This window comes from Cricetulus griseus, chromosome 3, assembly GCF_003668045.3.
Source record: "Cricetulus griseus strain 17A/GY chromosome 3, alternate assembly CriGri-PICRH-1.0, whole genome shotgun sequence".
Classification (NCBI taxonomy): Eukaryota; Metazoa; Chordata; class Mammalia; order Rodentia; family Cricetidae; genus Cricetulus; species Cricetulus griseus.
In genome coordinates this window covers 265,103,009-265,109,669 of record NC_048596.1, presented here as the reverse complement: position 1 = coordinate 265,109,669, position 6,661 = coordinate 265,103,009, and the positions used below count along the sequence as shown (strand labels likewise).

At 44.0% G+C, this 6,661-nt stretch overlaps 1 long non-coding RNA gene across 1 annotated transcript in view; it reads right to left on the bottom strand.

The window, feature by feature from the left end:
- Positions 1-22: 22 nt before the first annotated feature.
- The window catches only part of LOC118238616, a 176,770-nt gene continuing 170,131 nt past the window's right edge, over positions 23-6,661 (bottom strand). The window contains exon 3 of the long non-coding RNA XR_004769395.1: positions 23-336. This is a non-coding gene — a long non-coding RNA (uncharacterized LOC118238616). The remainder of the gene's footprint in view (positions 337-6,661) is intronic.

Here is a 6,661-nt window from a genome sequence, read left to right as displayed (position 1 = left end):
CGCCACCCCCCGCGGTCTCCCACTCCAGAGTGCTCCACGGCCGCGCCGCTCGGACAGCCCGACTGCTTGCTCCGAGACAGGCACGCGTCTTTTATAGCGGCCCCGCCCCCTCCGGCGCCGGCCTCCGCCAATCACGGCGTAGTTGCCCCTCCTCCCCAGCCCCGCCGGCCAATACGGAGCTCCGGCAGACTGGAGCCCCGCCTCCCGGCACCGCCTGTAGAGCTGCGGGAGGTGGGAGCCCCCACCCCCACGCCTGTACCGTCACAGCCTCTGCCGCTGGGCGACGCTCCTCCCAGCCCGCTGTCGCCTGCCGCTCCAAGGGACGCCTTTCTGTCCCTGCTCAAGAAAGAGGACCGTGATCAAACGCTCCCGCGATGCCACTGTTCTCACGACTCCCACTCCAACAACCAGGTGGTTTGTGAGAGCCCAGAGGGAAGCGGGCAAGCCGGAGCCTGAAGTTAAGACTTTTCGGCCGGGATTTGCCACTGAGGGTGGCAAAAACGCACAATTTGAGCAGGAAAGTTTTTGCAATTGACCAATAACAAGCTGGGTAGCTTGATCTTAAAAGCACCATTCTTACATAAACGCGTGCCAAGAGTTTTGAATGCAAGGGTTCTGCTAAACCGAAACACCTAGCGGAGTGCTGGGGCCTCCATTGCGTTACCCATTCTATCTAGGATCAAGTCACTCACTATCACCTGATACTTTCCCTGGGAGAGCCCGAAGTTACTCCATGTTAGAGGTAAAGGGCTCCTCTCAGGACCCAGCAGGGGTGGGGGTGGAGTTTAGTCTCAGTAGAAGAGATTAATGGTTAAAGGCCATGACTTCATTGCCTGTTTCTCTTAGCCTATACAATTACTTTGCCTGCCTCTTTGGTTTGTAACAGTGGTTCTCAACTTGTGGGTCGCAACCAGTTTGGGAGAGGGGGGTCTAATGACCCTTTCTTTCACAGGGGTTACCTAAGACCATCAAAAAACACAGATATTTACATTATGATTCATAACTGTCGAAAAATTACAGTTCTGAAGTAGCAACTTATGGTTGGGGGGTCACCACAACATGAGGAACATAAAGAGTCACAGCATTAAGAACTACTGATTTATAAGATAAGCCAGGAGATGTGGGTTTCAGCCTTGGGTCTTTGGAAAACTTCATTTCTCTGAAGCTTGGTATTCTCAGAGTAGAATGGATATTTTTTGGGCCTTCCCTCAGCATCCCTGTGAAGCAATCTAGCCATCCCTGCCTGCCAATGACTGTGTCTCTGTCCTGGTGGTCATTTGTTTTCAGGCAGTGAACCTCATATTTGGGCTCAGTTATCTTTATTTCTGAGGTGTGGAAAGTATCCGAGAAGGGATGGATTGTAACATAGCCCTTGGCTTAAACCAATTAGGGGCAAACATATTCTGGCAAAGCCGCACTGCTTGCATCCGTCCATCCCTTCATTCTGCTGCTCATTCCCTTCATTCCAGGCAGCCAGCCAGTTTGGGAAATGTATCTGGGAGATAACATTTAGGTTATCGTTATCTAATATCTGCTCCATCACTGGAATTTTCAGCTCAAGGAGAGGAGGCGATGTGGAGATTGGTTATATTGGTTAATATTTTTGAAAGGCTGAAATCAAAGCTAGCTAGCTTAAGTGAAGGGGATTTTAGGGGACAGATTTGGGGAACTTCTAGAAACCAAGGGGACAAACCCAGAAGTGGAAATGAGTAGAAAGGAGCTGAGGAAGAACAAAAAAAAGAACAAACAAAATAAATAAAAACAAGACAAGAAATAAAACAAAAAATGCTATTTTTTTGTGGAGTAACTATCTTTGAAACTATTTTATTTTGGGTTTTGGCAGGAATTTTTTTTAAATGGCTTTTTTCAGAGAAGTGATTCTATATTTATATTTTTAATATGAGCAGCTAAATGATTTATAGGAGCATGGGAAATGTCTGTCAGGTTTAAAATTTGTCAATTAAGAAAAATTTAACAACAGTCATTTACTTCCAAATCAGTTGGCTGATTAAGTTTGGCAGGGTTGTGTCTAATCTATAGCCATTGAGTTCCTTCTCTGGGATCCCCAGGAAAGGTTTTATCATTTTAAAACCTAGTATCACCAGATCAGTGCCAGTGAAAATGGCTCTGTAGGTAAAGGCACCTGCCACCAAGACTAATGACCTGAATTTGATCCCATGAGCTATATAGTGGAAGGAGGGAACCAACTCCCACAGGTTGTCCTCTGACCTCTACATGTTACACATATGAATGCTAAGATATTACATTTTAAAGGAATCACCAGATAAGAAATGGTTTTTAACAAATCAATGGTAAAGGGCTGGTTTTGTAGCTCAATTGATAATGCTTGCCTAGTTTGTACAAGAAATTCTTGGACTTAACACCATAAACTGTGTGTTATAGAAACAGTGTGCCACTAGGCCAACAATCCCAGCAGCACTCGGGGAAAGGGGGTGGGGATAGATGTAGAAGAATCAGAAGCTCAAGGTTACTGTCGGTTAAGTAGGGAGTTTGAGGACAGCCTTGACTAGAGACTGTACCAAATAGATGATAGATAGATAGATAGATAGATAGATAGATAGATAGATAGATAGATAGATAGAAACTATGAGCTGGGTATGGTGGCACACATGCATACATGACTGGAATCCCAGCACTTAGGGGGCTGAGGTAAGTAGATCACGAGTTTGAGGCCAGCCTGGGCTATGCAGTCAGACTCTGTCAAGAAAACATAAACAAATGTATAAAGTGCTTGCTATGAAAGCGTGAGGAACTAAATTCAGATCCCTAGCACCATGTAAAAAGCAGGGCACCGTGGTGTGTGCTTGCAAACCCAGTGTTGGGAGAAGAAGAGGGGAGAATCCCAGGGGCTCACTGGCCAGAAAGCCTAGCCAACCAGTGAGTTCCAGGTTTAGTAAGAGGGTCTGCTAATCAGAAAATAAACATAAAATATTTAAAATGGTGAAGAGTGATACAGACACCTACTGTCACCCCTGGCCTCTCTGCATGTGGGCAGACACATGGGAAACACACAGAGAGAACACACATGGGAAACACACATAGAAAACTGTCCAACCAAACAAGCAAACAAAACCCCCCCAAAAGGTAAAAACAGGAGGCATGGTAAAGGGAAAGACATCCTGATGTCTGGGAAGAAAGGAATCCAAGCTTCTCCTGGTGCACATGCACTAGAAGGCTGTGCCCTCTCTCTTCCCTCCTGCCATTTCTTCCTTGTGATAAGACAGACTGGTTAAGCATTGGGAAAGCCGAGTGAGAAAGCACATTATGTTTAAAAGACTTGGTTAGGGAACAGAAAACCCACAGTAGAACTGCTTCCTAGAAGACTCCACCATCTGCTAATGTTACAGAGCGTCTGGAGACGCTTCAAACCCCAGCTGAGTCTAGCTCCAAAATAAGAGACCCTGAATATCCAGGGCTGGAGGTGGGAAGTGAATCAGACTGAGCTGTGGTTGAAGCCAGGAAGACACTCCAGGTTCTTGTCTGCTTCCCTTTGCTCTCAAGTAGGGCATAATGGCTCCTGCCAAGGAATTCCTAGTACCCAGGAGCCTGAGGTAGGGAGGCTGCAGTAAATTTGAGGCCAATCCCAACTCCAAATAGAGTTTCTGCCCAACCTGGACTACAGAGTGAGACCTTGTAAAGAATAAAGCTTTACACTTAGCACAATAAAAGGGTTGCCTGTATGAATGTAGATTATTAAAAACAAAAAGCCTATCAAAGTGGCAGAAGCGAATAACTCACCACAGTCCTGGCTGTTCCAATAGACCCAAACATAGAATTTTTCCCCTTACTGTCCCATAGGCTAGATCACAAGATTAATACATGTAGGTGTTGTAGTGCAATGGTTATCTTCATATGAATTCTCCTAGTTGAGCATGTGGTCTGTTCACCATGATTGGGTACCTATTTTTGCTCATTATACTCTCATCGTTGTATGCTGGGCTTCAGTAGTCCTGCAGGGGGTCCTGGGAGAGGCCCTGGGAGGAGACCTGGCTCCATCACCTGCCACATCCTCCTCTGGCTCTCCAGATTTATTTGTAAGCTCATCAGAGGAAGAAGAGTTAGCTACTGCCTTAAAAGCTGTCCTTTTGCTTTCACACATTATTCAAGCTAATTATTCACATAAGTAAGGCTTCATCAGGCATAAGTGTGTTAGAACAAGTTGAGTGAGCTGAAATCTCTAATTTAAAATATTAGCCTCACGAAATTCAGTAGTTTAATTTGATCCATGCCTACTATCAAAGCACAGCACCTCATTTCCTGAACTGGCTTAAAGGAGAAAGGGGACAGAGGAAGATTCCCCGTATTAAAAACCAGGAGATCTGAAGTGGCATTGTTTTAATTGGATAGCTGTTTAAACGATTTTTTTTCTTCTTTCTAGTTACTAAGACAGTTACTTTTCATGATGGGTTACTTGAAAAAGAGTACACAGAGAAAAATAAAGTAGCTGTCATTTTATTAGGACTTTCCTGTTTAGACTCGATGCTTTGATGTTGCAGTCTGCTTATGCTGTGCTCTATAAATATTCACTGTAGGGTCAGTGAGAGGGGTTAGTGTAGACAAAGTGCTGGCCGATAGGTCTGCTGACCTGAGTTCAATTCCCTACATGGAGGAACTGACTCCTCCTACAAGTTGTTCCCTCAGACATCCACATGTGTGCTGTGGCACATGTTTAATGCCTTCCTCCCTCCAAGAGAGAGAATAAAGAGTAAAATTGAATGTGACATAAGTAAGTGATAGATAATGATTTGTTGAATTGTACCAAGATGGATTTGAGGTATTATGTTCCAAATCTAAATGTAATTTTATGAATGTTAGAAAAATCATAACCAAAAAGAATAACCACACACACATGAACACATAAATCCCAGCTCTTACGTTTTCTCAATTCTTTTTTAATTATTAAATTGTGTGTGTGTGTGTGTGTGTGTGTGTGTGTGTGTGTGTGTGTTTCTCTCGGAGGCCAGAAGAGGGTACCAGATGGTCTGGAGCTGCAGTTATGTGTGGTTGTGAGCAGCCTAATACAGGTGTTGGGAACTGAACTGGGATCCTCTGCAAAAGTAATACATACTCTTAGTGGCTAAGCCATCCCTCTAGCCACTCTTTTTTTTTTTTTTTTTAAATCAAATACTAACTTCTCTTCATTTGGTCTCCTGACAATTAAAATGCCTGAAAGGCCACGTCTGTGCTCCCCCTGCTTGTTTGGAAGGTGTCATTTAATTGAGTGATGCTCATAGCTTTGAGACTTTTTCAACTTGCCACAATTTGTTGAGCAACAATATTTTAAAACTTAGCCCATTTTGTGTGGCTATCATAGACTATTCAAGGCTGGGTAACATAAAGCATAGAGGGTTATTTGACTAATGATTCTGGAGGCTGGGTGGGGCGTCTAGAGAACATCTGGTCAATATCCTGATGAGGGCTCTCTGGCTACACAGAATGGTAGAGAAATGGAAGGGGAAAGAAGAATGGGGCATTTGTGCAAGACAATGAATTGTGATAGCTGAATTCAATTTATAACAACTCATTTTCCTGGGAATGGATGCACTGATATGTTATTTATGCTTTATTAAAGCTTGCCTGAGGATTCAGAAAGCAAAGTCAGCCTCAAGATACAGAGATCAGGCAGTGGTGGTACACACCTTTGATCTTAGGACTCAGGATTAAGAGGTAGATGGATCTCGGTGAGTCCAAGGTCACCCAAATCTATACAAGATCGATCCAGTCCTAAAGAGAAACAACTCACACAAAGATGATCTCAGAACCTGGGATCGCATGCCATTAACCCCATCACTAAAGGGGTATAAAAGATAGGAGCAGGATCTTCAGTAGTTAGTATCAGGCATTCAGTATAGAGCTTTCATTCTCCAGCCACATTGAGGCTAGGAAGACATTGAAGTCTCGGGATTCTCCAGCCATGCTTAGGAGAGGTTACAGTCTGAGGTTTGGTAGAACCAGGATCAGCCCTTTCAGTTGAGGAAATGGTAAGAACCAGTGGCTTCGATGCTTTGCTTTTCTGATCTTCAGCTTGAAGCTTGACCCCCAATAGCTGTCTCTGGGTCTTTTATTTATTGTCTTACAAATGAATCCAATCCTACAAGACCTGCATTAGTCCCTCTGAAGATGTTGCCTCCAAGACATAACCAATAGACTCTGCTTTAAAGGTTCTACAAACTGAAGCCATCACCATGGTGACCAAGCTTCCACCATAGCAATCTTAGGAGGGCGAACCCTACTCAAACCACAGCAGATACCTATCTATCACATGTGAAAATAGTGATCATCGCACACACATTTTTGAGTTGCTTATTGAGTTTGATGTTGTGTGGGTATTGATTCACACAGGGTGGAATCCATCCTTTATTCTGATTTTGATGAGACTGGATGTAGCCTGAGGATTCGATGGGAGCCACAGAATAGAAAACAAACACATTCAATCTGCCTGTCACTTGTTAGGAATTAGGGTTTCACCAGGAGAAGGAATCCTCACCAGCTGTACACAGCTCTTCTAGAAAATACCAAAATGGAGACCACTTCCTGGCTCTTCTTCGGAGGCCTAGATTACCCAAACCAACAAGGGTGTTGTTATTCAACAAACTACTCTAACTAATTAACTCCCATTCTAATTAACCACCCGCATGTA